Source organism: Abramis brama, assembly GCF_963993115.1.
Source record: "Abramis brama genome assembly, chromosome: 14".
Classification (NCBI taxonomy): Eukaryota; Metazoa; Chordata; class Actinopteri; order Cypriniformes; family Leuciscidae; genus Abramis; species Abramis brama.
Genome location: NC_139976.1, coordinates 20,594,845 through 20,601,541, shown reverse-complemented (window position 1 = coordinate 20,601,541; position 6,697 = coordinate 20,594,845).

The following is a 6,697-nucleotide window of genomic DNA, read 5'->3' as shown; positions in this document are numbered from 1 at the left end:
ATGAAAAAGATATACTATGACCCAGCGAGCTCTGGAGCTTTTGGGGGTAAAGATAGATTAAAACAAGCTGTATTAGAACAACACGGTGTAAGATTATCTGATAATGAAGTGTGTAATTGGCTCGCTAGTCAGGACACATACACTCTCCATCGGACTGCGCCAATACATTATAAACGGAACCGCGTAGTGGTGTATGGGAAAGACCAACAGTTCCAGGCTGATTTAGTCGATATGTCCGCATACGCAAAAGAGAACGACAATATTAAATATATTTTAACTATTATTGATATTTTCTCAAAATACGCGTGGACAAGGGTGGTGCAAAATAAATCAGCGTTTGAAGTAACTAAAGCTTTTTTATCAGTTTTGAAAGAGGGACGTGTACCGATCAAACTACAGACAGATAAGGGTGCCGAGTTTTTCAACAGGCCTTTTCAGCAGATGATGAAAAAATATAATATAACACATTTTGCAACAGCTTCTGAATTAAAAGCGAGTGTAGTCGAAAGGTTTAATAAAACTTTAAAAGGACGAATGTGGAGGTATCTTACAGCTATAAATTCCAAACGCTACTGTGATATTCTGCAAGATTTGACAGAGTATAACTCCAGTTATCACAAGTCCATAAAAATGCGACCGTTGGACGTAAATAAAGAAAACGAATCCGTGGTATTCAACAATTTATACGGGAAAATGCGTAAAAAGACACCCGTCTTTAAATTCTCAGTGGGGGATGTGGTCAGAAATATCTAAAGTACGGAATATATTTACCAAAGGCTATGAACAGAATTATACAGAATATTTTACAATAGCATCTTGTATACCAAGGGATGTACCGGTGTATAAATTACAGGACTATGATGGCGAAATAATACAGGGTTTTTTTTACGAAAAAGAACTCCAAAAAATCATTGTGAGCGATGATAAATCGTTTAAGTTCGAAAAAATTCTCGATAAAAAGCGTCGCGGAAAAGCCATGTACGTTTTGGTGAAATGGTTTGGATGGCCATCAAAATTCAATAGCTGGATTCCTGAAAAACAGGTGATTGATCTTCACTCTCCTTTAAAACCCTAGGAGAGTCGCTCACGTTCTCATTTACAAAAACATGTCTGAGGAGGAGGGGTTCTACGTCACGCTGCCGTGTAATGCATCAGGCCATGTCTACCCCGAAAATCAGATAGGTAATTACAGAACTAGACTGGCAAGAGCAATACATTTAAAAGGATTATGGGAGGTGGCGTTGGTTGAGTTCCACTATCCAAAAACTTGGCATACTTTCAACGAGGAAGACGCTACTTTTATTATTGAATGCAAACCATTAAACGACGATGAACGTAGCAAAGTGCGAGGGGATAGTATTCAAACTTTTCGGAAAGACCTACAAATAAAATACGGCTATTTTGAGGACATTTTAGTATTACTCAAGGAAATAAACGCAACTCTTCCACCGCGGGTGTGTGATATAGTGATTTTTATGTTTATTAATTTCTTCAAATGCATTATAGAATCGTTCAATGTTATTTTCAAATGCATTATAAAATTGTTCATTGTTATTTTCTTGATATTGCTAATATTTTTTGAATGGTTATTTGTGCTTTAGGTAAACGAAATGAGTAAGAGCGTTATGTGCATTAATCCATTTAATTATTTTCATTTGGCATACCAGCGTGATGACGTCATCGCACACTTCGGTATGTGGCGCGCGCCCGTGATACGCTCCATTCAGATTCAATACACTGTTAAAGAAGCAATCACTGCAGCGCTCTCTTTTATTTTCTTCTTTATTCTTCTTTAATCTTTTTGTACTTCTTCTTCAGGTAACTTAAACACTTCGGTCTTGAGTAGTAACACTGTTTAATGCAATACTGATGAGTTGTACGGATTGAAAGCAGTTTATTTTAGTGTAGTGATAGTGTGTCATGTGTTAGCATTTCTGAGCACATGGTTAGCATGGATGCCTCGCGATTAGCGCGTTAGCCCGCTATACACGAGAGAGAGTCATTTATGTCAACATTGTTTGAATATAAGAGTTTATTAAGTTGTTTCAGTTTTATGAGTTATCTGAAACTTGCACATTTGGGTAATTAACTCCTTCATGTCTGTGAATTGAGTTATGCATTTCAATAGTTTTTATCAATCTTGTAAGTGACTTTATTGTAGGAAATACATTGGACAATGGAGTGAACATTGGTCAGACATGAGCATGTAATATATCTCAGCTGCATTCCCAGCAAACACAGAACGTTGGCACAACGTAGCCAACCTTCTAACAACGTTTTAACAACATGGCCAAAAGGTTGCTATAACTACGTTGTGTGGTGAAGTTGTTACAGCGTTGTCACAATGTTGACATTAAACCATCGTTCAGGGCCATTGCTTAAGGTTGTGCCTAGGGTGTCTTGACAACCACTGGACTACATAATGTACTCGTCACTGCCCTGAAGCGGGAAAATCAGCCTTTTAAATTCCAACCACCTGTTGTTGGGCTCATTGTTTTCTCATTCATCATCGAGCAAGGATGAGTATTGCGTTTAGCCTAACAGTTACCTCAGCTATCAAACACAACCTACAGCTTTAATTTCTAATGTGATTAATGTAGCATCGCTCGCACTGTTTAGTTTTTCGTTTGATTTTTCCGCTATTTAGTCTCATTCGTTTCTTTGCTCCTCTGGATTTGTGTATATGTTTCCCCGGTGACACCTGCTCGGCTACTGTCTGCCATACAGACCCGGTTTTGTTCATTAAATGTTCTGATCTGCCTTTGCTTTTCATGTTTTATTTATTATACTTAAAATAAATGTGTATTCGTTTATTTCTTTTCTTTTTTTTTCTTTTTCACAAATGTATGACTTTTGGAAGTGCAATTTGATTATATGCAATTTTAATAAAGTTGAATTAACGAAACCTTCTGTCATTTTTACTCTTTAAAGTGTAGGCTACACTTGCAGGTGTTGATAGCCCCATTAAATAATATAGATAAACAATAAATGAAAAAAAGTATATAATTATCTTTTTATCTAACAAAATACATCATATAAAAATATTGTCAGAACGTCGTCTCTCAGTTGCTGAATGTCGCGCAACAACGTTGCTACAGCCCTGTCACGTCTTACAATTCTACGTTGTTACAATGTTGCGAGCACGTATACAGCTACGTTGCCATAGCAGAAATGCAACGTGCCAGAGACGTTGCCACAACGTAAATGTGTTTGCTGGGTTGTTGTCATAATTTTCATACTGTCATTTAGTGGGTTTGGGTAAATATTTAGTCTGAAAATGTGTTTTCTCTTTGTAAAGAACAAGTGTCACTGTGTCAGTTTCTGTGTGATGAGATGTAATAGCAATTTTTTATCTCACTGGGAAAAACAGCATCACAGGTGTAAGAACATTCAAGAGGCAAAATTGTATTAAAGAAAAAAGGCTTTATTCTCTGAGGATTCGTTACAATACCGCAGCTACCCAGTCTTGTAAGCAAACAATCCTGAAGACATAATAAAACTGAGACATTTTATACAGGTCCCCAACATCTTGACCACACCTTCCTTGGTTAGTGTTATTTTACAGAAAAGATACCTTCTATCTTCAACTGGTTTGGACTGGTTTCTTATTCTCCCCTGAGCAGACTACACTGTTCTTTGATCCTTGATAACTCAAAAGGTCTTCATTTATGACCTAAATTGCCTCCTGCTTCCCCTAAGGGGAGGGCATGGAACCCCATGTTTATGGTTCAACGACCCCTGTATTCCCCTGGCCGGATTCTTTCTCGTGCCCAGGTGTAAGTATTTTATTACCCTGTCTTCCTGTCCCTTCTTCAGCTGTTAGAAACCCTCACAGAAGCATATGGCCAGATGTCACTACACATAGTTAAATGAAATCAACAAGTTTAAATGAATAAACACAAGAACAATGAATTTTTCATTAACATTTCCCCCCTGTTTATCATTCCCTGATAACCAACACAAAAAATAATAAAAATTCATTTCTATTTTCTAAAATTAATCAAACCCACTTTACTATTAAATCCTCGAGAATACAATCACTTCAAGCTTTTTTTTACATCACAGTTATACTCCTCATTACTGACTTTCATATACCTGATCATTTTACTTGAATCTTGTAGAAAATTTAAGATTGAAAAACTTAGGCTGTTTTTTTTTGTAAGGATAGGCCCTCAATTGTTTAGCAAGCAAACAAAGATTCATATAAGGCCGGGCTAGTCGGATAAGCACTGTTATCGCGTCCCCAGCTCTAGGCTGGACCCTCGGTCACCTTATTATGAGGAAAAAGTAATAATATGGAAAACTTCATCACCCCATATCTGATTTCACAGTCTTATGATAGAGAAAAATTTAAAACATAATACAAAATACATTCAAAAAGAAATAATCCCTCATTTCAATCTCTCACATCTGTATGTCACACGGATAAATCATTAATATCAAATTTTAGCAATCAAGTAAAGTTTTAGGAAAGGAAAACATCTTTCATGTTCCCAGAGAGGCAAAAGAAGAATTTATCACATCTCTGTGTAAATCTCGTCGCTGTCATAGTCACACTGCTGCTCATCAGCGGCTGAACGCATAGTTATTTTTACTGCTTGTACTGACGTCATTGTTTTGGCTGTCCCTGCTCTAATCAGCCTTCGTACTGAGCTTGAAATGCACCTCAGGATACATGGCAAACAAAGCAGAACTAATAATCCCATACCCACAATTGGCAAAACAGTTTGAAGTATTCGAAAAAACCACCCTGACCACAAGGACATCAGCCACCCTGTCCATCCGCTTCCACTAGCTGGAGAGGGCTCCTTTACGGCTTCCCTCATGTGATCGATGATATTGGTTATGTTGTCACTATAATCAGGAATGTTAAAACAACATGATACTCCCAACATTTTACAAACTCCACCCCTCTCTGCCGTGAGAATGTCGAGGACCAAACGGTTCTGAATAACTGATTCTCTCAACTGACGCATTTCCTCGCTTATTAATGTCAAAGCATTTTCTGTGCTATTGGCTATCGCTAGTACTGTCCATGCTAACCCATTAATCTTGTTTATCGTTACTGCTGTACCCACCCCTAAGAAAATTGACCAACCTATATTTGCTCCCGGTGTTGTCCACGGGTCAGTTAGTGTATATCCTGCATAACTATTTGGCAGAGCTTCAGGCAAAATATTAATATCTCGTTTTTCTCTTTTACCTACTTTGTTTGGCAAATACACAGAGGTTCCCACATTCATCAAGGCTGGATAACAGCAACCTGACCAGTCTTTTGTAGGCAAACGGTGATAAGCTCTGTCGCCACATACCCATACCGCAGCTGGTGAACTTTGGTTTGGTTTGTTGAATGGGCATGTGAAGTTGATTTCTTTGTTGTTGATGACTGCTGTACAATTGTCCATTGTTCTGTCATGTATGTTGATTTTGATTCTGCAGTCAGACCATCCAGTCCTTAACAGTCTTGGTTTGTTGAAACAGACGCAAACGTCACCCTGGGCATACGTTACCCTCAAAGGTGGAATTGCTATGTTAGTGTTGTTGTATTGTTGTATATGATCACAGTCGTCAGCAGGCTGTTTCGTTGGTATTCTTCCCTCTTCCAGATCCACAACAGTTTTTAGCACCTCAGTCATCTGCTGAGGAATAAGGCACTTAGTTTCGTTGACTGTTGCTGTCGTCAGAGGGACAGCTTTCCATGCGTGTGACATTTGAAGACACATCCAGCAGCTTGTCTTGATCTCCAGTTCCTCTTTCTGCAGCATTGCTAGTGCGCAGGCTTTGTTCCCCTGGCATTTCATCATTGCTTTCTTTACTTCAGGATTTACCTGACCTTTGTTTGTGTCTTCGTCCCCCATCCAGGCCAGTTCTTCTTCAGTAGCCTGTTCGACCTCGGGTGGCACAGGTGACAAGAAAGGTGTCGTCATTGTTGCTGCTTGTGGTCTGGTTGCCTCGACTATCATAATGTCTATTGTTTCATACCAGTCAGTTTCAGTCAAGTCCAGGGCACAGTAGTACCTGCCTTGGTCAGCACGCGTCGCATGTTTCAATTCCACTCTCATCCCGTATCTGTTGTTACCCATTTTGTCTTCAGCGTACACCTGAAATCTTTCATCGTATTCCGTCCTGTAGTGATGAGCGTATGCTTTTACGTCGGTCCACGCACATGGGCTTTCGCAGAAGTAGAAATGTGCGTGCTCTTCGGTATGTCCATTGCACCCGCGACAGTTCTCCTGGAATGGGTTGCACTTGAAAGTCACACTTGATCCCTCCTCTATCGTGATGATGCTTCCGTGCAGTCCTTTCACCAGCTTCACTTCCGTGAATGTGTCTCTTTTATCACGCTGTCTGATGGTGCTGTTCAGCACAGATGTTTCAGAACAAATAGTCACTGATATCAAAGTTAAGATTAACGTGCTTTTACAAAGTCCACACATTCCTGGTATTCTGAATGGATGCCATGGCTTTGAACGATCCATCTTGTCTAATTCTGCAACTGTGTTGTGCCAGAGAATACCTTTTTAACCACTCAGAGTCTTATCAGTCTTTGTTGATGTACAGTTTTCAACCTGATACTGCCTGTGCAATCAGAACCCTCCTCTTCTCCCAGTTTCCTTCTCGCAGCTCGTATTTCACTCCGCTCGTTGCTGCTGCTAGAATGTGGGGATCTGTTGCCAGTAAATCTTTAAGTTTTGTT